The following is a 27,626-nucleotide window of genomic DNA, read 5'->3' as shown; positions in this document are numbered from 1 at the left end:
ACAATGAATCAGTTATCTAATATTCCTTCAAATTGCATATCATAATCAAAGAGATTGATTAAGAGCAGGCTATTTTGTTCTGTTATCACTAAGGACACTATTATATTTAATTATTCAAATTATGAAAAAGCCCTGAGATTTATATAATAGTATATATAGAAGATAGACATAAAGTACTTTACTTCCTCTTTCTCTCCCCTTTTCTAACTTAATTAGCATAGGAATTGTTGTTTCTAAGTTTTAGAACAGTTGTCTATAAAAACTGTTGGATTGACAATACTGGAGAGTGAGGCCCTTCATATTATTATATTTCCTTAAATAAAACTACCCCCTAAAAGATTTGTAATTTTTGTAAAATGCTGGTATTTTTAACTGAGAAGAAACTGTAATTGAGTGCTAGATTTCTAGCAACTTTTTTGACACTTAGACATAGGAATGTAGGAAGAATTAGAAATGGAACTCCATAAATGGCAATTTTCAATATCTGTTTCAGGCAAATTGTGCTGGCTAACTTACCCTTGTCAACATATAGATGTCAAACGTATCAAAAAAATCAAATTGTAAAATTATATTAAAATAATTAAAATTAAACTAAATATAATTGCAGAAGTTTGACAAAATTTTAGTTGTAAAAAATTAATATTCCTGTGACTATACATATATACACATATTATAATTTATATGCACATGCACACATTTTTTCTAGTTAGATATAATTAAAGTTAAAATCTAGCACTTAAAATAGTACCATAACTGTACTTACTGAACAGTATAGATTGACTGAATTACAGTCCAATCTTTAAAATATATTTGGAAAGGAGTTAGACTTTAAATAATTTCCTTTGGTTTTAAATAAAAACATATAGATGTTCTCTTCATCTCCTGTTTTCCTTGCTGGAACTGTTTTTTTCTTTTGAAGTGTTCTCCCAATCAAAACTGAATGAGTAGGAGTTCAAATGAGGTATTTGCATTTTCTACGTTCTTTCACAATTCATTGTTTAGCAATACACAAGTTACCTAAACTAAGGATGTTTAGACATTCTCAGCAAAAAGTTACATGCGGTTTTAAAAGTTTTGCGTATATTTCATGTATTCTATATATTTTGCAAATATTTCTAATTGGATATTTAAAGCCATGCTTGAGTTTATGCATATTATATGTCCAAGCTTATAGATATGGATTATTTCTTCATGTTTTTCTTCTGAGTCAAATGAGATATATATGCTCTGAAAACTTCAAAAGATTTATGTATGGGTGCAGGGAAACTTCTATGATGTTAAAAGTACTTTGAGAGAAGATAAGTTTATTAAATCTTCCAAAGCACCGAGCAAAAGTACCCAAACAACTGCTAGTCAGTCAAGCCACTGAATCATAATTAACTCAAATAATGTGAGCAAAATTGTTAAGCTGAAAAATTGATATTTAACACTCTAGTTGAAACCAATATACTAGGCTGAGAAACATTTTCAGTCTCTTAGAAATATTAGACAATTTTACTGTTACTTTCATTTTTTGAGTTTATCATCTGTATGCAAACAAAAATTGGAGGATAAAAAATAGCGTAAGTAGAACATATTATAATGGTGTGTGGTCCTTTTATACCTGATCTTCCAACTAAATGGAAACTCGGCTTTTTCTGTTAACAATATGAAATAAGTTGGTCATGCCAGTGCACTTCTCAGTGAACAAAATGGATAATATTAAAAGAGCATCAGTGTGTATTAACCAGCAGTTTCAGCGGAGGCCACAAACTGAGTGGATAAAGAAATCAAATTACTTTCTCAGTCCTTGGAGCCATTATTAAAGTTTTTGAGGTTCACAGAAGGAAAGATTGTGCATTTTACTTTTCCTTTGCCTTTCTTGCAGATTATCATAAAATTTTATTCCCACAAGTTATCCTCAGCACTAAATTTTCTTAAGAATGATTTTTGGTAAGTTAGGATTATGTGATTAAGGTTTTACCAAGTCTCCACTGGAATTAATTTCTAGAAGACACTATCCTATATCCCCTGATTCAGCATTTCATTCTTCATAGTTTCATAATAATGTCAGCCTACAGGCAATCTTACCAACCAATTTTTTGCTCTATATTTAGATTATTATTATGATAATATGTATGATACATCTGAGAAAGAGAAGCAAAATAGTCTGAAAAAGACAATATTAATATTTATAAAGCTAAGTTTTATGAAATCTCAGTTTCAGACAATTTTGCTTCAGAGGATGAAAGAACTCCCCCTTAGGCACAATTTGTTCATTTTTGCTCACTCATCTAACATCTTAAACATCACTTGATAAATGAGACTACATTTTCATAAATAGTTTCTCACTTAAGCATAAAGAAGGAACAGGATATTTCGCTGTTGAAAGAAATTGTACCATTGTCAGATTGCTCAGAAACAAATATTGTGGAGATTTCTTCTTAAATTGAATAGGAAGTATAATCAACTTTGCATAAACTTACTGAGATACACATCTCATGCTGAGAAAAAAGAAAGTATATCTTTTTTTGAAGAAATTTTTTATTTATAAGCCTCACAGAGTAAGTAAGACGAGTAAATACATGAATGCTGAAAAGTTAAGCCCTTTTTTCCTCAGCAAATGTGTGATATTTTTGAAGTTAGTGATGTGCCATTTGTAGAAATAGGAGCTATGAATAGCAGTCGTCCAAAGTTAAACATGGCTTCCTGGTGGCTCGGACATTAAAGAGTCTGCCTGCAATGTGGGAGACCTGGGTTCAATCCCTGGGCAGTGAAGATTCCTTGGAGAGGGAAATGGCAACCCTCTCCAGTATTCTTGCCTGAAAAATCTCATGGACAGAAGGGCCTGGTGGGCCACAGCCCATGGGGTACCAAAGAGACACAACTGAAGCTCAGTTCAGTTCAGTCACTCAGTCGTGTCTGACTCTTTGCGACCCCATGAACCACAGCACGCCAGGCCTCCCTGTCCATCACCAACTCCTGGAGTCCACCCAAACCCATGTCCATCTAGTCGATGATGCCATCCAACCATCTCATCCCCTGTTGTCCCCTTCTTCTCCTGCCCCCAATCCCTCCCAGGATCAGAGTCTTTTCCAGTGAGTCAACTCTTTGCATGAGGTGGCCAAAGTACTGGAGTTTCAGCCTCAACATCAGTCCTTAGCACAAAGTTAAATAGTGTAACGGAAAGGCTCTTGTTAAGCACATGCGCACTTAGATGGAGGTACTATTTTGTTTGTGAATCCAGTGTTTTCTGCTAAAATTTTTGAAAATTAGGATGGGATGGGATTACATATGGGAAAGAGATTGAAATCACTGTATTTAAAATGATACACGATGTTTTGAAAGCAAATTAGAAAATCCATTTTTATTTCTTGTTTATAATTGAGTCAGGTCACAACCTCATTGAAAATTACATGATACATGTTACTTACGCCAGAAGACCTTCTTGATCTTGGGTTGACTTAGAGTTTTGACCTTGCCTCAGTACACAAAGCATTCTTGTTAACTGATGGAGAGGTCACTGAGCTTACAGCATAGTCTTGGTGTTCATTTTAATAGATCAGTAATAAGGTGAAGGGGAATACTCCTGAGAATGACTCTAATAGAATTATTGCCTTTTCGTTATTAAGACCTCTTAAGATAATTGTTTTCCAAATTATAATATGATCTTTTTAGAACTTCTAGATTTAACATTGATTTATGCTAGTCAGATTCCATATTTGCTGGTTTACGTATTGCTAATTTTCATTGTTTGATACATTTGAGATCTCTTAGGTTTATTTAAAATTTATTGCTGTATATTTTTCTCCTAAGATAACAGGAACAAAGTTATGGTTCTATTCCTCAGAATGATTGTATTAAATATATAAATGCTGCTCATGTGTTAAAGTCATTTATGTGTGTGTAAGCACACCAAATTTTATACATAAATTTGTATTTAGCATAGGTTAGTGCATAAAATGTGTTTCAATTAGACATTCATATTACAAATATCATTTAGGTATTGAGAGGGCTTCAGCAGATTAAAAAAAAATCAATATTCTCTTTTAGAATGAACCATGTCTGATTAAAATATCTAAATATTTGATTTTTAAAACAGCAGTCTATAGGTTAGTTTTCCTCAGTGTCATTAAGAACCTGAATGTCTTTCAATATTTCCTAATTTTTACTAAGCATTACCTTGTAAGTGAGATTTTATGATCATTTCACTTCTAAGTATCCAATCCGAGCTAGTAAAGGCTATATAGACATTAGAATTCATGATGTGCCCTTTTGTAAAAACTAATTCATCTAGTCCCAGAGTTTCCGAGGTTAAAGAAAATGTTTACAACATGAGGAGAAACAATGTATTAAGGAATTTGGCATATAAATCTTTATCATATTCAGTTAGCTAGCTTTTCATTAATTATAGTCATGATTTTATTTACATAAAATCACAGTGATCAACTTTGCATGATTTTTTTTAAAGGGAGAGTTGTTTTTTTTTTTTTAATGGGTGAATTCTCTATTTACTCAGAAATTTTACCTTAAACATTTTCTAATAATTTACCAAACTAAAAAAAAATGAACTCATCTCATTATTTTTTTCTTTCTTTAATATGAATTTTATTGATACATAGTTAACATAAAATTTCACATATCTTATGTGTATATTTTGACAAGTGTACACATCAGTATAAACACCATCACTATCAAGATTTGCTACTATTTGAAGACTTATCTCCCCAAACCCCGGTTCAGGCAACCACTGGTCTAATTTCTATCATAGAATAAGCATAACTACTCTAACATAAGGTAAGTTATGTTAAAAGTTATGCTTATTCTGTAATTTAATGTAATTGAAATTGAGCAATGTGTTTGGCCCGGCCTTATTTGCTCATAATGCTGTTTGGAGATATATTCAAATTTTTCCATGTAAGTGTTGTTTTTTTTTTAAATTTCTGAGTAATGTAATACTTATACCAACATTGATCCATTCATCTGTTGATAGAAATTTAGTTTGTTCTCACTTTTCATCTATTATGAATAATATTATTATGATCATTCATTTATGAGGTTTTATGTAGATAAATGTTTGCATTAACTATCCTAGGTGCCTAGGAGTAGAGCCACTGGTCCTTTTCAATTTCTCTCAGCAGTATTTTATAATTATCAGTGTTCAGATCCTGGGATAAAACTCAGTTGGAATTGATATATGTATTTTAAGTATTTTTTCCTTGATTCAATTTGCTAAGTTTTCTATGAATTACTGCATTTATAAGGGTATCGTTCCACAATTTTATTTTAATAGTGACCTTGTTTGATTTGTTTTCATCAGTTATATCATTTTCTGATTTGTGTATCAGTTTTGGAGACCATAATGCTGGTCTCCAAAACTGACTTGAAGTATTTTGTCCTCCTCTGTTTTCCAAAAGCATTTGTGTAAGGTTGTATTAATCTCTTCAGTATTTGATAGGGTTCACCAAGGAAATCATGTGATCCCAGGGTTTCATTACAGAAGTCTTTTAAAATTATAAATATAATTTCTTTAATATGGATAGGGGATTTATGTTTTCTAGTTATCCTTTAGCGATTTTTTAGTAACTTGTGACTTTCTAGGGTTTCTGTTTAAATTCTTGAATTTATTGTCAATTATTTATAATTTTTTCCTATATCATTTTTATATACATGGATTCCATAGGATGGCACTTTTTCATTCTTGGTATTAGAGATGATTGCTTTTATTTTCTTCTTGTTCAGTTTCGTTAAATATTTATCAATTTTCTTGTTCTTTTTTAAAAAGTAACTTTTGGTTTCCTTAATTCTTTTTTCACTATTCCACTGACTAGGTCATTGCTTTCTGTTCTTATCTTTATTGTGTCCTTCTATTTACACTGGAACTTTTCTCTCCTTTACCATGATGTCTTAAAACAGAAGTTTACATTATTGATTTCAGATATTTATTACTTTCTTAGGTAATCATATTAAAGCTAAAAATTTTATCCTGAAAACATTGTTTTAGTTTTGTCCTATAAATTCTCATATGTCACACTTGCATATTCTTTTAAAAATATTTTCTGAATTTACTGTGATTTCCTCTTCTGCCATAGGTATCTTGATATAAGGTGCTTAATCTAAAAAAGAAGGGGATATTAGGAGTTGTTCTTGCTGTAGTTTATTTTTCTTAACATTCCATTGTGTTCATGCTCTCTATAAATCCAGTCATTAAAATGTACTGATTTTTTTGGTGCCTCAGCAGAAGTTCAATACTGGTGAATGTTTTATATACAGTAACACATAATATATACTCTACTGTTACTGAATGAAGTGTTTATAAATTGTTTTATACATTCTTTAAATTCAAGTCTTCTATATACTTATAAATTTTTTGGCTACGTGTATCATTTAAAAGAGAGGAAAACTTAATCTCCAGTATAATAATAAAATTGTCTATTTCTTATTTTAGTTCAGTAGTATTTGATGTATTTGCTATATATGCAGATTTTGTGTATATATTTGCATGTATGTATATTTGGTATATTTACTATATATACATATAAATATTTCATAAATGTACAGATCTATATCCCTGAAGATTTAGACATATAATATCATTATATGTGCATAAACATTTAGATTTTCTGAGTATTCTTAATTAATTTATCCCTGTTGTTATATTTCCTTCTATCTACTTAGTAATATTCTTTATTCTGAAGCTAACTTTGTTTGCTTTTAATATAGATACTCCATCCATCATGTAATTTGTGTTTTGTATGTTATATCTTTCCCTGTAATTTTAACTTTTCTGTATATTTAAAGAAAAGTTCAATTCTTTAAGAGAGGATATATTGGGTTTGCCTTATATCCATTGGAATACTTTACTTTTTATTAAAGTAATTAGCTCATTTGCGTTTATTAGACTCATGAGAGTCCCTTGGACTGCAAGGAGATCCAACCAGTCCATTCTAAAGGAGATCAGCCCTGGGATTTCTTTGGAAGGAATGATGCTAAAGCTGAAACTCCAGTACTTTGGCCACCTCATGCGAAGAGTTGACTCATTGGAAAAGACTCTGATGCTGGGAGGGATTGAGGGCAGGAGGAGAAGGGGATGACAGAGAATGAGATGGCTGGATGGCATCACTGACTCGATGGACATGAGTCTGAGTGAGCCCCGGGAGTTGGTGATGGACAGGGAGGCCTGGTGTGCTGCAATTCATGGGGTCGCAAAGAGTTGGACACGACTGACCGACCGATCTGATCTGATCTGATAGTTACTAAAATCCTCAGATTTAAGTCTATTAATTTTCTGTTTTCCATTCATCCCCTGTGTTCTTATTCTTTTTCCTCCTTTTTTCTTTATTCCTTTGTATTGATTTTAACACAACTTTTTGTAACCTATATTGGCTAATTTGTTGCTGTTGTTCAGTCGCTCAGTTGTTGGACTTTTTGTGATCCCATGGACTGCAGCATGCCAGGCTTCCCTGTCCTTCACCATCTCCTGGATCTTGCTCAAACTCATGTCCATTGAGTCAGTGATGACATTCAACCATCTAGTATTCTGTCATCCCCTTCTCCTCCTGCCTTCAATCATTTCCAGAATCAGGGTCTTTTCCAAAAGTCAACTCTTATCAGATGGCCAGAGAATAGGAGCTTTAGCATCAGTCCTTCCAATGCATATTCAGGGTTGATTTCTTTTAGGATTGACTGGTTTGATTTCCTTGCAGTCCAAGGGACTCTCAGGAGTCTTCTCTAACACCACAGTTCAAAAGCATCAGTTCTTCAGCACTCAGCCTTCATGACGGTCCAACTCTCACATCCATACATGACTACTGGAAAAATCACAGCTTTGATTAGACAGACCTTTGTTGGCAAAGTGATGTCTCTGCCTTTTAATACGCTGATGAGGTTTGTCATAGCTTTTCTTCCAAGGAGCAAGCTTTTAATTTCATGGCTGCAGTCACCATCTATAGTAATATTGGAGCTCAAGAAAAAATGTCTCTCACTCTTTCCATTGTTTCCCATCTATTTGCTGTGAAGTGATAGGACCAGATGCCATGATCTTAGTTATTTGAATGCTGAGTTTTAAGCCAGCTTTTCCACTCTCCTCTTTTACCTTTATCAAGAGGCTCTTTAGTTCCTCTTTGCTTTCTGCCATAAGGGTGATGTTATCTGCATATCTGAGGTTATTGATATTTCTCCTGGAAATCTTGATTCCAGCTTGAGCTTCATCCAGCCCAACATTTCTCATGATGTACTCTGCATATAAGTTAAATAAGCAGGGTGACAGTATACAGCCTTGCTATACTCCTTTCCCGACTTGAACCATTCCATTGTTCCATGTCCAGTTCTAACTATTGCTTCTTGATCTGCATAGAGATTTCTCAGAAGGCCGGTAAAGCAGTTTATTATTCCCATCTCTTTAAGAATTTTCCACAGCTTGTTGTGATCTCAGTAGCTTAAGGATTTAGCATAAAGTAAAAGTAGATGTTTTTCTGGAATTCTCTTGCTTTTTCTATGATCCGGTGGACGTTGAGAATTTGACCTGTGGTTCCTCTGCCTTTTCTAAATCCATCTTGAACATCTGGAAGTTCTCGATTCACATACTGTTGAAATCTAGCTTAGATGATTTTGAGCACTACTGTGCTAGCGTGTGAAAGGTTGTTGCTGAAGGAAAAGACACCCGGATTCTTGGCCACCAGAGGAGAATTCAACCCAGGGCCAGAGACGAGGCTTGATCACTCAGAGATTTTGTGTAATAAAGTTTTATTAAAGTATAAGGGAGATAGAGAAAGCTTCTGACATAGGTATCAGAAGGGGGCAGAAAGAGTACCCCCCAGCTAGTCTTCAGCTGGGTGTTATATAGTCACTAGCAGTCTGTTAATGAAAGAAAGGAATGTCTTAAAACTCAGAATGGCACCAGGCCCCTCATCCATAAGATGTATTTTGGGATAATCTTGGCACCAGAGGATTCATCTGGGGCCATAAAATGATTGACTTGAATCTTGTAGAAGGGAGATTACCATACAAATAGTTTCGTTTACATAGATTAGGAGAACAATAGTATAACATACTGTTTTGTCAAGTAGGTTCTGAGCCATTAGGCGGAACAGAAGACAGAGTTTGGGGTAAATGCATAGTACATTAACATAGCTTAAGACAAACATTTCCATTAGAAAAATGCATTGGTTAACTTAAGGTCTGAAAATAGTTAACTTCAGGTGAAACCAGGTGTCGTTATGGCAACACAGTATTTTAAGAGAAACCTTCTTTAAATTTGTATAGAGAAGGAAAAAATATCCCTAGTTTGTTTCCTCCTGCCACTTAAGAGAGATAAAAATGTCTGACACTTCCAGCCTATTTCCTCCATTTGGAGACCCCTGGCCTTCCTGCCTGTTACCTTCTCACGTGTGAGATGGGTGCGATTGTGTGGTAGTTTGAACATTGTTTGGCATTGCTCTTCTTTGGGACTGAACACTGACTTTTTCCAGTCCTGTGGTCATGCTGAGTTTTCCAAATTTGCTTACATATTGAGTGCAGCACTTTCACAGCATCATCTTTTAGGATTTGAATTAGCTCGAGTGGAATTCCATCACCTCCACTAGCTTTGTTCATAATGATGCTTCCTAAGGCCCGTTTGACTTCATGCTCCAAGATTTCTTGCTCTAGGTACGTGATCACAGCATTACAATTATCTTGGTCATTAAGATCTTTTGTGTATAGTTCTGTGTATTTTTGCCGCCTCTTCTTAATATCTTCTACTTCTGTTAGGTCCACACCATTTCTGTCCTTTATTGTGTTCATCTTTGTATGAAATACTTGGTGTCTCTAATTTTGCATGAGATACTTGATATCTCTAATTTTCTTGAAGAGACCTCTAGTCTCTTCCCTTCTATTGTTTTCCTCTATTTCTTTGCATTGTTCACCTAGGAAGACTTTCTTATCTCTTCTTGCTATTCTTTGGAAATCTGCATTCAGATGGGTATATCTTTCCTTTTCTCCTTGCCTTTCACTTCTCTTCTTATTTCAGCCACTTGTAAGCCCTCATCATACAACCATTTTTCTTTTTTTAGTTTCTGTTTCTTGAGAATGGTTTTGATCAGCACCTCCTGTACAGTGTTGGAAACCTCTGTCCATAGTTGCTCTATCAGATCTAATCTCTTGACTCTAATTGTCACTTCCACTGTCTAATCATAGGGATTTGATGTAGGTCATACCTGAATGGCCTAGTGGTTTTCACTACTTTCTTCCATTTCAGTCTGAAATTTGAAGTGAGTTCATGACTTGAGCCACAGTCAGCTTCCAGTCTTGTTTCTGCTGACTGTATAGAGCTCCTCCATCTTTGGCTGCAGAAAATATAATCAAACTGATTTCAGTATTGACCATCTGTTGAAGTCTATGTGCAGAGTCTCTGGTGTTGCTGGAAGAAGGTGTTGGCTATGACCAGTGTGTTCTCTTGACAAAATTCTGTTAGCCTTTCCCCTGCTTCATTTTGTACTCCAGGGTCAAACTTGCCTGTTACTCCAGGTATCTCTTGACTTCCTACTTTTGCATTCCAGTCCCCTTGAAGAAAAGGACGTCTGTTTTTGGTGCTGGTTCTAGAAGGTCTTGTAAGTCTTCATAGAACCACTAGACCTCAGATTCTTCAGCATTACTGGTTGGGGCATAAACTTGGATTACTGTGATATTGAATGGTTTGCCTTGGAAATGAACAGTGATCATTTTGTCATTTTTCAGATTGCACCCAAGTACTCCATTTTGACTCTCTTTTTGACTATGAGGGATACTCCATTTCTTCTAAGGTTTTAAATTAAATTTTCCCATTCTGATCCATTTTAGTTCAGTGATTCCTAAAATGTCAATACTCACTCTTGCCATCTCCTGTTTGACCATTTCCAATCTACCTTGACTCATGGGCTAACATTCCAGATTCCTATGTGATAAATATTGACTTATTATAGGTATTTAAAATATAATTTAGTGATAATCATAAGGTTTGAATATGCATCATTAACTTTGCCTTGTCTGCATTCAAATGGTTTGATCTAGCATTCTATTTAATATAGAAACCTTCCAAATCTACACTTCCTATCCCTCTTTCATCATTTTACTGATTGTTTTGCTTTTTACTTCTACTTATGTTATAAACTTTAAAATATGTGGCTTTTGATTTTGATTTAAATATCCAATTATAATTTCTTTTTAAAGATATTATATAAGTATATAAGTATAAATGTAAGCATAGACATATTCATATACATGAGAGAGATTTTAAAGAATTAGCTCTGGTGATTATGAAGACCTGATAAATATAAAATCCTTGGGTTAGGTTCCTATGCTTATACATCAGGAAAAGTTACAGGTCGAGTCTGAAAGCAGTCTGCTGGTCATAGTTCATAAATCGGTATATATTAATAATATCACATCTAGCCATTTTTCTTTCCAAAGTAAACACTCAACCAGGTGTATTTCTTGGAATTTTTTCCACTGGGAGGATTTCTCTATGCCACTGTCCTTCAGGGATGTCCCAGAAGGGGGCTCTGTAAAGTTCTAACTGTCTGCTATTCAGTGGTGATTACATGTTATGCAGGACCATTGTACATCAGGCCTGGGTTTTTCCTTCCTGTATCAGTTGATCATTGGGAACTCCCCTTGAGACCTTAGTACAGCAGGAGTGGGGATAATGGAGATTAGGGCCACTTCTTTGTGTAACTGATTTGTACCTTCAGGAATTGTTTTGGGGCCTGATTTTTATATACCACCTCCGTTTAATGATGGAGTCTTGCTGTGTATGCTCAAGTCATGACTCGGTGGGTTAAATAATGTCAAGTTCATTATGGACAGTTCAGATCATATGGTACTTGGTGGTCTGTTATTAAAGCATGCCACAACTACTAAGGTCCAGTGGTAGGGCAAAAGCTGTTTCTCAAAAGGAGAGAAGTAATTTTCAGAGGATGGCTGGGACTCGATGGCCTTGCAGTGTGGCTTCGCCCACGGGTCCTGCCAAAGGCACCACCAGCATCCCTATTACACCGACACTCCAAGCACCATTGGCTCTACCGGATCATACGGTGCAGGTGGCAGAGCAGCTTGCGTGGTAGCCTGGACTTGTTGGAGAACTTTCTCTTCTTTAGGTCTCAGTCAAAACTAGCAGTTTTTGTTTATTGTTAGGCATTCAGTTTATTTTATAAAATTCTAAAAATCAGATGTTCTATCACATGGTGTAAAAAGCTAAATTGTGTTACAAGCCTTGAAAAGAACAACAGGAGGCCCTTATCCCCATCCCTTAGTCCAGTCCTGTTCTCAAGAGGCAACTACTTTAATCGCTTTCAGCTTTTTTCTTGCTATGGTATACATTTCTGTTGTTACCAAACCGAATTCACCTGACATACAATAAAGTCAATCTATCGACACCGAGTTATGATGAAGGAAAGCGTAGTGTTTTTTTGCAGGGTGCCAAGCAAGGGAGTGGGAGACAGCCTCAGATCCACTTGGTCTTTGAGTTAAGGGTTTCTAAAATAGAATAGGTGAACTGGGATTAATCATCCTCTTGTGACATTCCTTAATCTAGTTTCAGCAGCCAGGATACCTATGTTTACAAGTTTCTGGTTTTGTGATCCATACCTGGAGGCTGTGTTAGCTCATCTTGCCCTCAGAAACAACCTGAACCTGTACATTAACCATGTTATTAACAACAGCAATTGCAGTCATCTGACTCTGGTTGGTTATTGTTTAGGTAGCACAAGATTGAGATCATATGGCACAAAAAAGGGAATAAAGTTTTGGGTAGAGAGGTTAATCATCATAAACTCAGCAGGGGAACTTGGTTTTAGGGAGACAGCTTCATTTCCATATTTATTAAAAATTTACATCTATATCTGTTCATTTGTTTACATTTATGCATATGTTAAGTTGCGACTATGGAAAACAGGATTTATTTTTCTTGTGTCCTCCTGCCAAAACTATATCCCTAATCTCTTATTAGTTATAACTTTAAAATCAGTATTCGTGCAAACATTACTTTGGTTATTGTGCATTGCTGAGACATAGTGTGCTGTGACTATTAAAACTGTACAATTTTACTTTTCACTGAGTTAGTAATTCCCTTGTTTTTAGTTTGTTTGTTTAATGTATATGCTGCTGCTTAGTCGCTCAGTCATATCTGACTGTTTGCAACTCCGTGGACTGTGGCCTGCCAGCTCCTCTGTCCATGGGGATTCTCTCCAAGCAAGAATACTGGGGTGGGCTGCCATGCCCTCCTCCAGGGGATCTTCCTGACCCAGGATTAGAAACAGGGTCTCTTGCACTGCAGAACCCTGCCAGCATAAGCTACTCCCTAAATTTTCCCTAGACTCTACCACATAGCTGAAACCCCTTGTTACAGTCACAGATGGCAGCTGTTTTGCAGCCTGACCTCTCTCTTCCTCTATCATCTCTCCATCTTTCATATCCCACATCTACTTCTCTCATTTGAGACCTTCATGCTGATATGGACTTGTTGCTCGATAAGTCTCTTCCACAACTCCCATCCTGGGGGTTTTCCTTCATGATTGTACCGGGGAATTCTCTTCATCTCCTCCTTGTGTTGACACCTAGTTTCCTGGACTCCATTTCTAATTCAGTCTTGGTTTACTTCTTTGTTTTAGTGCAGTCAACTTCAAATAGCTTGCTAAGAAGGTGTGATGTTGTGATTTATATAAGTTTATATTTGATATTTTTTAAATTGGATTTTTGTTCTTCAAGCTTTTTAATTTAATTTTATTGAAGTATAATTGATTTACAATGTCATGTTAATTTCTGCTGTTCAGCAAAGTGACTTATTTCTATACACATATTCTTTTCCATTATGATTTATCTTAATATATTGAATAGAGTTCCTTGTGCTATATAGTAGAACCTTGGTGTTTATCTATTCTCTGTGTAATAGTTTGCATCCACTAACCCCAAACTCTCAGTCCCTCCCCTATCCCATATCCCCCATAGCAACCACAATCTGTTCTCTATTTCTATGAATCTCTTTCTAATTCATCAGATCAGATCAGTCACTCAGTCATGTCTGACTCTTTGCGACCCCATGAATCACAGCATGACAGGCCTCCCTGTCCATCACCAACTCCCGGAGTTCACTCAGACTCATGTCCATCGAGTCAGTGATGCCATCCAGCCATCTCATCCTCTGTCATCCCCTTCTCCTCCTGCCCCCAATCCCTCCCAGCATCAGAGTCTTTTCCAATGAGTCAACTCTTCACATGAGGTGGCCAAAGTACTGGAGTTTCAGCTTTAGCATCATTCCTTCCAAAGAAATCCCAGGGCTGATCTCCTTCAGAATGGACTGGTTGCATCTCCTTGCAGTCCAAGGGACTCTCAAGAGTCTTCTCCAACACCACAGTTCAAAGAGAAATTTGTATGCAGGTCAGGAAGCAACAGTTAGAACTGGACATGGAACAGACTGGTTCCAAATAGGAAAAGGAGTACGTCAAGGCTGTATATTGTCACCCTGTTTATTTAACTTATATGCAGAGTACATCATGAGAAACACTGGGCTGGAAGAAGCACAAGCTGGAATCAAGATTGCCGGGAGAATTATCAATAACCTCAGATATGCAGATGACACCACCCTTATGGCAGAAAGTGAGGAACTAAAAAGCCTCTTGATGAAGGTGAAAGTGGAGACTGAAAAAGTTGGCTTAAAGCTCAACATTCAGAAAACAAAGATCATGGCATCCGGTCCCATTACTTCATGGGAAATAGATGGGGAAACAGTGTCAGACTTTATTTTTTTCTAATTCATAGATAGGTTCATTTGTATCATTTTTATTTTAGATTCCACATATAAGCAAGACCCTATGGTATCTGTTTGTTTTTTTCTGTCTGACTAACTTCACTCAGTATGATAATCTCTAGGTCCATCCATGTCGCTGCAAATGGCATTATTTCATTCTTTTTTTTCTTTTACAACCAAATGGTATTCTGTTGCATGTATATATTGATGCTAAAGCTGAAACTCCAGTACCTTGGACACCTCATGCGAAGAGTTGACTCATTGGAAAAGACTCTGATGCTGGGAGGGATTGGGGGCAGTAGGAAAGGAGACAATTGAGGATGAGATGGCTGGATGGCATCACTGACTCAATGGACGTGAGTTTGAGTGAACTCCGGGAGTTGGCGACGGACAGGGAGGCCTGGTGTGCTGTGATTCATGGGGTCGCAAAGAGTCGGACATGACTGAGCAACTGAACTGAACAGATCACATCTTTTTTTATCCAATCATATGTCAATGAACATTTAGGTTGCTTCCATGTCATGGCTATTGTAAATAATGCTGCAGTAAACATTGGTGTGCATGCATCTTTTCAAATTATGGTTTTCTCTGGATATATACAGAGGAGTGGGATTGCTAGATCATATGGCAGCTCTATTTTTAGTTTTTTAAGGATCTTCCATACTGTTCTCTATGGTGGCTGTACCAATTTACATTTCTACCAACAGTGTAGGAAGATTCCCTTTTATTCACACCCAAAACTAGCAGTTTTTCAGGTCACTTGTTAAAGGGCCAGAGTAGCACACCCAAATAAAGAATATTTTGCCTCCAAAATTCAGAAAGGCCCAGAACAAGATATAATTTAATTTGGTTTCAAAATTTATCTTATCATTCAGGCCATTTCCAAATTATTTCCAATGGGTCAGCTCCACTTGGAAATGAAAGTAGAAAATCCTGCCAAGGTATGTCTGATTCTGTAGTAGAAATCATCATGCAAGATTTATAGAACTTCTGAATATGTCTCTTAGATTGCAGCCTAAAGAAAATACCTTTTACTTTAGTATAGTAATAGCAGAATATCTTATAATAGAACATGTTCATTTGTTATCTAAACAGTTTACTTTTGTGAGTAGTTCTGTTTTTATATGAACGGATCTTTCAGTTTTTTAAGACATGAACTAAGCCAAGTCACCTAATTTTCTATAATTTGGAAACCATTAAGAATTAGAACAAATGATTCCATACGTATAGGAAAGGCAGGAAAATTGAATAGTATATTACATTTTCACTGTTCTGAAATTCTCTGTATATAAGAACCAAATGCCATAACAGGGCCCCATCTTTCAAAGATTCTGAAAAACTGGTGAATGTATTTTTTGAATTAAAATCCAGGTTCACAGGCATAATATATGTGAGGTAGCAAGGCAGAGTATTTTAAGCAGGAATATTTCTAAAACTTCTAAGTTTAGTTTTCTATAAAATTTTGAAGAAAATGAAGTTTTGAAGTTACTATAGATGAGTTCAATAATTCATAATGTATAATAATTCTTTTCTACATGAATGAGCTGGCACAGGGACAATCAACCTGAGGAGTGCATTGTAGAATCCTGCAGATTATTTAATAAGTTACCATTACTTTAAAAAATTTGCTAGATACAGACAAACATATTTTGAGAAGCATAGTCTTTGTCATTAATTATTTCATAATTAAAATGTAGAAAGAACAGAAATAGTAAATTAAACAAAGCTACAGTTTAAAGAAGTATACAGAAAAAAAAAGTGCCATCAGGCACATGGAAGAGTCAGAAGCTTTTGTGGTTATTCAGTCATTAAGTCATGTCTGACTCTTTGTGACCCCATGGACTGCAGCATGCCAGGTTTCCCTGCTTTCCACTATCTCTAGGAGTTTGCTCAAATTCATGTCCTTTGAGTCAGTGATACCATCTGACCATCTCATTCTCTGTCGCTCCCTTCTTTTGCCTTCAAATCTTTCCCAGCACCAGTGTCTTTTCCAGCGAATTGGTTCTTTGCATCAGGTAACCACGGTATGGGAGCTTCAGCATCAGTCCTTCCAATGAGTATTTAGGATTGATTTCCTTTAGGGGCATCTTTTCCTTTGTGACACTCCAATCCAGTAACAGTTCATGAACAAACTTCCTTTGTGAGAAATCAGAAACTAATTGAAAAGGTCTTGCATGTTGAGAGAATGTGAAATCAGACTCACCAAAGCCTGCAGGGAGCCTCCAGACTCCATCTCTCCAGAGACCCTACCTTTGGGTAGTGCCACATGATCAGGAGAAGGAAATGGCAACCCACTCCAGTATTCTTGTCTGGAGAATCCCGACAAGATGGATGGAGGAGCCTGGTGGGCTACAGTCCATTGTGTCACAAAGAGTCGGACATGACTAAGTGACTAACACACACAGACACACACATGGACACATGATCAGGAAGAAACCTCCTAGTTCCCAGGTTCACCAGGTGGAAGAAGTTGGTCTGTACATCCCACACCACTGCTTTTTGACAAGTCTCCACAGAGGACTGGCTTCTGCTTGCCGATCTTGGAACTATTACTGGACCAGCATACTCTGGCTGCCTAAAGGAAAACAGACATGATTGCTTGGATTGGTAGAAGGCCATACATAAACATCAACTCAAAATCTATTAATGGTTTAAACATTAATACCCTAAATTGTGAAACTTCCAGAAGACAGCATAAGGGGAAAATCTTCATGACATTGATCTTGGCAAGGATTTTATGGGTACGGCACTAAAAACACAGTCAACAAAAACAAAAATAAAGTTATATCAAAATAAAAAGCTCCACAGCAGAGGAAACAATCAACCCAGTAAAAGGCAACCCACAGAATGGGAGAATATATTTGCAAACTATATATCTAATAAAGATTGAATCTGCAAAATGTATGTAAAGCCTATAACTCTTAAACTTACATAGCGAAAAAACTAATAACTTGGTTTTAAAATGGCTTTGGCATCTAAATATATGTTTTTACAAATGGCCAAAAGATACATAAAAAAATCCTTAGTCACCAAACATCAAACAATGGAAATTAAAACCAAAGAGAGATATCACCTCACATCTATCAGCATGGCTATTGTAAAAAAAAAAAAAATAATAATAAAAGACATGTGTTGGCAAAGATACAGAAAAATTAGAACTCTTGTATATCACTAGGAGGAATGTAAAATGGTACAGCTGCTATGTAAAACAGGATGGAAGCTCCTCAAAAATTAAAAATAGAACTACCATATGATCCAGAAATCTCACTTCTGGACATTGTGTAAAATAAAGTTAGGATTTTAAAAATATATTAGCACTCACGTGTTCATTTTAGTTCTAAAAGGGGCAACCTAATTGATGGATGAATACATAAAGGAAATGTATATACAATGCCACAGTCATTTCTTGGTGTCCATGGGAGGTTGGTTCCCTCCCATAAGCACATCCTCCCTGATACTTTGAATCATCTCTAGATTGCTTACAGTGCAGAACAACGTGAGTATTATGTAGATAGTTGTAAATATGATGTAAATGGTATGCAAGGAGTTCTCAGGGTGTGGCAAATTCAAGTTTTGCATTTTGGAACACTCTGAAAGTTTTTCCTTTTTTTAATATTTTTGATCCACAGTTGGTTGAATCCATGAATGCAGAACCTGCAGTTGAGGAGGACCGACTGCATACTATTCAGCCTTAAAGGTGAAGGAAATTCTTCAATATGTAACAATATGAATGAACCTCAAGGATATTATGCTACATTAAAAAAATTAATCACAGAGGTAAATACTTCATGATTCCACTTTTCTATTTATTTTTTTAAGTGTTTTTCTAAGATATGTGTTCACACAATCTAAACTGATTCTTAAAAGAATATAATGACCTAGTGCAAACTAATAATTTCCTAAATTTAAGTTGTTTTTAATAACTGTTATCAACCTTATTTTTCTTCTTATTTTGATTTAAGGAAAAAGCTATTTCCATATAGAGCCTCAAAGAACAAAAATGTCTGTATCCATGATCTCTAAGCTTGCTGCTTATATATCTCAAAAGACTTTTTATGTAGCTATTTGTCCCCATTAGAAGGACGGCCTTCTTTTCATGCCCCAAAAGGATTTAGACTACTCTCTGATTGTGAGACAGAAATTTGGATTCTACTAGGGAATCTATAAACTGTATTTGTATATACCTATAACCTCTGCAGATTTCCTTTCCAAATTGGAAATTCCTAAATCAGAAATCGAGGAAGAGGAGAAAAAGGAAAATAAAAATTTGGAGGAGACCCAACCCCCACATTTATGAAAAGTCTGATTTTTCTCACTAGAAATAATTTTTAAAAAACTCTCCCCTCTGTGTAGAGTTTTGAAACTCATGTTTGTATGAAATTAATTTGCTTTGGATTACCATCTACTAGTTGTTTTCAAACTGCTTCTCAGAACATTGCAGACCTTTTACTGGGAGTTATAAAAAATAGATCTGAACAGAAGTTTGATAAAAGACAATGTTATTACCAAGTTCATTTTGTAGGTAGAAACAAAGGACAGTATATTAGAGTCAAGAATTAATAGTGGATTTAAAATCTAAAAAGATGACTCCAGTTACTTATGTCACTCTTATGATTACTTTTGGTCTATCCCCTATTTCTGATCCTGGAAAATTAATCTACAAGGTTCACTTACGTTCTATGCTTTAATTACTTATTTTCCCAACCATTTAAAAATAGATATTACATTTATCTTCTAAAAAGTATAAAGCACAAAAATAACAAATATCCAAGCATTAATTATGAATTTTTAAAGCAGAAGAAATAATTATTAAAATGTAAAAACCAACATTTAAAAGAAAACATAATCATCAAAATATCCTTTGCAATTAGAACAATAGAGAATAATAAAAAAAATAGATAATAAAAAGTTGGTGTTCAGTTCAGTTGCTCAGTCATATCTGACTCTGCGACCCCATGTACCACAGAACACCAGGCCTCCCTTTCCATCACCAACTCCCGGAGTTTACCCAAACTCATATCTGTTGAGTCAGTGATGCCATCCAACCATCTCATCCTCCGTCGTCCCCTTCTCCTCCTGCCCTCAATCTTTCCCAGCATCAGGGTCTTTTCAAATGAGTCAGTTCTTCACATCAGGTGGCCAAAGTATTGGAGTTTCAGCTTCAGCATCAGTCCTTCCAATGAACACCCACGACTGATCTCCCTTAGGATGGACTCATTGGATCTCCTTGCAGTGCAAGGGAAAGTTAGTGTTACGTGAGTGAATATGATAACAGAAGTGTGGGAGATCAAAAATTTAATAGTAAAGTATACTGTGAAAGATGTTTTAGTTACAAGTTTAAGATTTCAGATAAGTCATTTTCTAAGACAAATATCACTGATGAATAATAATCACCCATGTAGTAAACCTGGTATTATAGCCTAAAATTTGGAAATAATGATTCTCAAGCAAGCATACCTGTGCCACTTTCAAGGTATATGATCTTCCATAAGTTGTTCTAACATTTCCGCTTCAGAGTTCTCTCAGTTATGATTTGTACAATGATAATATATTTACCTCACAGTGTGTTGTGCTCAGTTGCTCAGTTGTGTATGACTCTTTACAACCTCATGGACTGTAGCCAACCAACCTCCTAAATCCATGGGATTTTCCAAGCAAGAATAGTGGAGTGGGTTGCCATTTCCTTCTCCATCACACTGTGTTTAGTCAGTTCAGTTCAGTCACTCAGTTGTGTCTGACTCTTCACATCCCCATGGACTGCAGCATGCCAGGCCTCCCTGTCATTCACCAACTCCCAGAGCTTGCTCAAACTCATGTCCACTGAGTTGGTGATGCCGTCCAACCATCTCATCCTCTGTCATCCTCTTCTCCTGCCTTCAGTCTTGCCCAGCATCAGGGTCTTTTCTAATCAGTCAATTCTTCACATCAGGTGGCCAAAGGATTGGAGCTTCAGCTTCAATATCAGTCCTTCCAATTAATATTCATGACTGATTTTCTTCAAGATTGACTGGTTGGATCTCCTTGCAGTCCAAGGGACTCTCAAGAGTCTTCTCCAACACCACAGTTCAAAAGCATCAATTCTTCGGTGCTCAGCTTTCTTCACAGTCCAACTCTCACATCCATACATGACCACTGGAAAAACCATAGCCCTGACTAGATGGACCTTTGTTGGCAAAGTAATGTCTCTGCTTTTGAATATGCTATCTAGGTTGGTCATAACTTTCCTTCCAAGGACTAAGCGTCTTTTAATTTCATGGCTGCAGTCACCATCTACAGTGATTTTGGAGACCAAGAAAATAAAGTTTTTCAGTGCTTGCAGTTTCCCCATCTATTTGCCATGAAGAGATGAGACTGGATGCCATGATCTTAATTTTCTGAATGTTGAATTTTAAGCAGTTTTTCACTCTTCTCTTTCAATTTCAACAAGAGGCTCTTTAGTTGTTCTTCGCTTTCTGCCATAAGGTTAGTCTCATCTGTGTATCTGAGGTTATTGATATTTCTCCTAGGAATCTTGATTGCAGCTTGCACTTCATCCAGCCTGGCATTTTGCTTGATGTAATCTAAATATAAGTTAAATAAGCAGGGTGACAATATACAGCCTTGATGTACTCCTTTCCTGATTTGTAACCAGTCTGTTGTTTCATGTCCAGTTCTAACTGTTGCTTCTTGACCTGTATACAGATTTCTCAGGAGGCAGGTAAGGTGTTCTGGTATTCCCATCTCTTGAACAATTTTCCACAGTTTGTTGTGATCCACACAGTCTAAGGCTTTGGCATAGTCAATAAAGCAGAAGTAGATGTTTTTCTGGAACTCTCTTGCTTTCTTAATGATCCAATGGATGTTAACAATTTGATCTCTGATTCCTCTGCCTTTTCTAAATCGAGCTTGAACAATGGAAATTCACGGTTCATGTACTGTTGAAGCCTGTGTTTTAGAATAACAGTGTGTTAGAATTAAATAAATTAATGCTTTAAAGCACTTAGAATACTGTATCTGGGGAAGGCAACGGCAAGCCACTCCAGTACTCTTGCCTAGAAAATCTCATGGACAGAGGAGCCTGGTAGGCTGCAGTCCATGGGGTTGCGAAGAATAGGACATGACTGAGCAACTTCACTTTCACTTTTCACGTTCCTGCATTGGAGAAGGAAATGGCAACCCACTCCAGTGTTCTTGCCTGGAGAATCCCAGGGATGCAGGGGATCTTCGTGGGCTACTGTCTATGGGGTCACACAGAGTCGGACACGACTGAAGCAGCTTAGCAGCAGCAGCAGCAATATTGTATAGTCATTGAGATAGTTATGTAAACAGTAGCAGTAGACCACAACTTAAATAAATCTTGGCGTAGTAAATGAAAATCACACCCTGATACTATTTTGCTAAATAGATGCTAGGAAATCAAGTACAATACACTTAAAAGAACAAGGAGCTTACATCTGACAAATTGATGTGTTAAATAATGCCAAAGTGTTCTTGCAAGTGTTTAGATGATAGAACACATCTAAACTCATAGGAAAAATATAGTAACCTAGTAAGCAATTAAGAAAAACACTAAGAATTCTGAAATTAACAGGGCTAAGCAACCTGAAATCATTGGAAGGGATATGAGGTAGTAAGTTCAAGCTGAAGTTATAGATACCCTATAACATTTTCCAATCACAGGAAATGGAGTCTTGCTTTTAATAGTCAAAAGGAATACGTTCCAACACTGAGGGGGTCCAGCAAGATGAACAGGAACACTTAAAAAGCTACAGTTTATTCATTTTTTTTTATTATTTATGATTTAGAAAATAAGTAGATTGAAGTTGTTCAGCTAGCAAAAGGAGACAAGAAGATAGTCTGTTTCACACTGAACTCCTGAGTGTGGAGGAGTAGAGGGGGGAATTCTCATCTAAGAATTTCCAATTACAGATTTGATTATGTAATTTATATTAAAAATTTGTTCAAGCCCCAATATATAAAACTAACTTAAAGTAATCTTATTAGGAATTTGAGTCTCTGAAAGGACACATCCTCAACCTGAGATTCTCAAGTTTCCCCAAAATAAAGCTTCATCAAACATGAATTTCAAAAACAAATTTCAAAGAAAAAGTTTACATGGGAAGAGCAAAAAAAAAAAAAAAAAAAAAACCCTAAAAAACTAAAAACAATTTAGAACTTTAAAAACTTCAGTTAATGGAATTGGCAGAAACAAAATGTAAAATGTTTTAAAAAACTTAAAACATTTAAGGTATTATCAATTTTGAGAAAATGAGATAATATAATTTAAAAACTCTAATAGGAAAAAAATTCAACAGGACAAATAGAAATTTTTTAAAAATTAAAAAATCAATAAATTGCATAGATACAGCAAAAGAGAGAATTAGGGAAATAGAATGTATATCTGAAAGAAGTACCTATTATATAATTCTAAAAGAATAAAATGGAAAGTATTATAGGTTAAAATATACAGAGAGTGGAATGAAATGTGGTACCTGTTTATTTAGTATTCTATGGGATGAAAGATCTCCTGGATTAGGGCATGACAACCCACTCCAGTATCCTTGCCTGGAGAATCCCCATGGGTAGAGGAGCCTGGTGGGCTCCAGGCCATGTCACAAAGATTTGGACATGACTGAGCAACTAAGCACAGGATGGGAATAGAATAATAATGGCTGATAATTTTCCAGAACCTTTAATTGACATGATATTTTTAGGTCCAGGAAGTTCTAAAAATTCAAAGCAGGACAAATAAAAAATAAATGTTTATTCACATAACAGTAAATCTTCATAACATTAAACCTAGGCAGCAATAAAAGTGAAAAGGCTAATTCCTGATATTGAAAAATAATTAGCAACTGATAACGTGCTTAGCTGCCACAATAGAAGCTGATAAACAACTGGAAACATAATTTCAAAAATCAGAAAGGCAATGACTAGCAATCTGGACTTTTATACACAGTCAAGCAGCCTTTCACCATCTGGATGAAATAAAGACTTTTAAACAACAAACTAAACCAAATAGTTTGCCATAAGGAATCTCTAATGTTACACTTCAAGGAGAAAGAATTGATCCCCTAAAGTGTGTTTGCACTGCAAGAAGAAATAGAAGCTATAAAATTAGTAAAGAAAATTAGTAAGAAAAAGTCTATAAATTTTATACAGCTGTTATCAAGCACTGAAGACTTTTTAAAAATCAATAATTTCTAATTCTTTTAAGCAACAGAAAAGAGAGACTTTTAAACATTTTAAAAGTACATTCTAGTACATTCATATGCTGCTAAAGCTGAAACTCCAGTACTTTGGCCACCTCACACGAAGAGTTGACTCATTGGAAAAGACTCTGATGCTGGGAGGGATTGGGGGCAGGAGGAGAAAGGGACGACAGAGGATGAGATGGCTGGATGGCATCACTGACTCAATGGACATGAGTCTGGGTGAACTCTGGGAGTTGGTGATGGACAGGGAGGCCTGATGTGCTGTGATTCATGGGGTCACAAAGAGTCGGACACAACTGAGCAACTGAACTGAGTACATTCATATAAGGGTAATATGAGTAATAAGTCATAGTGGTTTCACTTCCAACTATAGCTATAAAATTATTGAATATTTGCTATCAATATATAATGTCACATTTCTCATAGATACAGTTTTTATATTAAATAAGTCAATAATTGTTCTTGATAATATTCCATTGGTTTGTCTCTGTTTGTATTATAAACTGTAGTTGTTTGTATTTTGGTATCTGATATCTTCACCTCGTTCTTCAAAATTGTCTTGAATGTTCTTGGCCTTTATTTTTAGTACATAAATCACATTTTGATACCTAGATTTTGATAATTTTGATGATATCTAAAAATTTTTTTTAGAATTACAGATAGCTCACTAAGTATTTTAATCATGAATGAATATTGAATCTTTTTGAATCTTTTTCTCCATAATTTTCATTAATCTATTAAATATGAAGAAAATAACATTAATGTATTATCTGATGTAAAACCACTTCTCCACGTCTGGGATATGTCTAATTTTTCATAATGTATTATTGATACAGTGTTGACTATCTTTTCATACTTTACTTGTAAATATACTCATGTCTTCATCATCATTATCTTGTTGATAAAATAAAAGCCCCTGTAAGGAAGATTCTGAGGATTAAATCACACAGGTAATATTGAGCATAATACCCTTTCATTTTATTAATAAATCATACATGCTGCTTTAAAATGTACAATTAAGGAAATATTATCTCATCTTACAAAATATCATCTAAACAGCTGAGTAAAACAAGGCTGAGATAGAAAAGAAACCCAACAATGAACATGGTCCTAATTAGCAGGATGATAAATTATGATTATCACAGATTTACAAACCAAATGCCTTTATTTATGTAACTAAAGAAAGGCAAGTAAGCAATAAGTTAGTGATAGAAACTTGGAAAAACACTACTGGAAGCAGTATTTATTATTATAATGATGCAATCATGCTAATAATGATTCCCAAGCCCAGGCTTCTTCCATATGAGTAACAGGTAGCATAACTCTTGTAGAGGATGAACCCTAGTGGGTTTTAACCAGTACTCACTATTGCTCCTTTCGAATGACTAAATTAATGAAATATGAAACATTTAAGGCACATGCATTCAGTAAATTTAGCCACTTTCTATATCAGTGGCATTTTTATAAAAAATTGTGCCAACTTAAAGTCTGGAAATGTTACATTTATTTCACAATTTTTATGATAGTTCTAGCTGTATGATAGTTTTAAGAAATTACTAAAGAGTGTTAATAGTACTGAAGATAAACCATGTCACTTTTTATCCAAAATGGCATGTTTTATTTTTTTATGTATCATGGAGCTGGAGCATCAGATGTGTCCTGAGCCAGTTAACATAGTTCTTCTGGATTCAGTTTTTACCTGTTTATGCACAGTTCAAAAAATGTGCATAAACACAATTGAAAATTGTGGAAATTGCAAGAAGAAACAGTCATTCCTAGAAAACAATTTAAGAATAAAAAGAACTACAAAGAGAGAAAGAGAGATCTAAATTCTTAATGCATAACTACTAGTGTATTCCAATAAAATTAGGAAAATTTAAAATATTTAGAAATACATATGGCAGAATCCAGAAATAATCAATCTTATTGAATCTCTATGTGTAAATATATATATGTTGTTCCCTCTGAAAGTTATGCTCTAGAAATATTATTAATATTATTTACTGCTGAACATCTACACACATATTTTTATATATACATTTTTATTTTCTTTAAATATAGAGTACCACTTCATGTCTGAACTTTAAGGGAGTAGTTAAACATAGGAAAATAATTAAATATAAGTGTTTGAAAACCTGGAAATGGAAATATAAAATATGCTTGTGTTAGTAACACTGTCTAACAACTCTAAGTATAGTTTCTTTAACTAACTTAGTTGAGTGAATCACTTTTCCTTGATTGGGCTCTAAATCTGCCACCCTCTAGTCTTGTGACTCAACTCACTTTCTCTGAGCCTTAGTTTTTTTATTCATAAGTTGGATGAGTTATTTAGTAACATGCATTAAGTTACTCAATAATGATTTCAAACTTTTAGGATTAAATAAAGTCTCAAATAAGTATAAAAATAGATATCTTTCTTCACTCACCGATTTACACATTTGAGAGTCAAGAGTGAAAGCGTTTTGAGATTGCCCGTGGTCAGGAAAGAGGAAATTATAAATTCACTTACACTGAATGGTTTGTTTTTGTTTTTGTTTTAATAACAAGTGAAAGTAACTATTGCATAAAATTTCACAACATAGCCTTAGTATAGATCTTTGGAAAATACTACCTGAAATGGATAAACTGATAAAAAATGGTCTGGAATAGTCAAGCTTAGCAAATCTTGTTAGGACTTTTCAGGGGTAAAAATAAATCTGTAAAATGGAACAAATTTTCCAACTTAAAATTAGAAATGTGGCCCATGTCCATTCTTTAGCAAACTGATCGCTGTTTTTATTTAAACCCAGACATCTGTAGCCTCTCCACAGATTATGAGAATTGTGATCAGAAACACAACATATGGTACCAAGTGATGAATCTGAGGAGACACAGCTAAGTTTAGATCTAACTAAAATTTCTAGGTTTCACTTTAAAACTAAATGTAAGATACATTCTGGCGTCATTTATCATTATATGGAATTAATATGTGATCTCATTCTGGCTGCTAAAAATAGAGGTACAAATGTAACACACTTTTTTTGGGTCTTTCCAAAAACACTTGCTGTTTTCTTTTTGTTTTTGTTTGCTTGCTTTGCTGACAGATATAATAACTTAAGATTTGACTATAAGGGAAAAATAAATATAAACATGTATACTTGTTATCTAAAATTTACAATGAATATGTAGATATAAAATCTATAAAGCATGTAATAGATTAAGATGTTACTTATGTACCAAAGCAATTCTTATAAGATGTGGATAGTTATTTAGTCTTTCTAGATTCTTATATTTTAGACTACTATGATGATATCCATACATTTACAGTCACATAATTAAAATATACAGGTGCTGTAGAATTTTTTAGTTCCAAAAACTTGTTTTTCAGAAAATTAACCTATAATAGATATATACAAAGTAAGCTATGAAACCTCTTTACGGAATACCTAATGAAGGCAATGGATCAAATCATGTTTGTAAAACATCCATTGTATTTCAATATCAGAATAAGCTATGAGACTTGTATTTAAGAATACTTCATATACTGGTGGAGAAGAAATGGGCAAAGTTAGCTCCCAGCGGTGACCAAGCTTCTGGGGGAACTTCCTGTTCTTTTCCCTAACTTTTGAGATACTTTAGGGTTCAGTTCTCTACTAATGCTTTGCCCCTTTCAGGGGTAAAGGATGATCTTACTCATCTGATAATTTCACCAT

The 27,626-nt window shown here is 35.2% G+C and overlaps 1 long non-coding RNA gene across 5 annotated transcripts in view; it reads left to right on the top strand.

Annotated features, from left to right (window-relative positions):
- LOC123334984 overlaps positions 1-27,626 on the top strand; it is a 389,678-nt gene that overhangs the window by 135,971 nt on the left and 226,081 nt on the right. For all 5 annotated transcript variants that reach the window (XR_006553166.2, XR_006553165.2, XR_006553167.2 and 2 more), the window contains exon 2: positions 18,370-18,517. This is a non-coding gene — a long non-coding RNA (uncharacterized LOC123334984). The remainder of the gene's footprint in view (positions 1-18,369; positions 18,518-27,626) is intronic.

The sequence above is a fragment of the Bubalus bubalis genome, chromosome 9 (genome assembly GCF_019923935.1).
Source record: "Bubalus bubalis isolate 160015118507 breed Murrah chromosome 9, NDDB_SH_1, whole genome shotgun sequence".
Lineage (NCBI taxonomy): Eukaryota > Metazoa > Chordata > Mammalia > Artiodactyla > Bovidae > Bubalus > Bubalus bubalis.
This window is presented reverse-complemented; position numbering and strand designations above follow the sequence as displayed.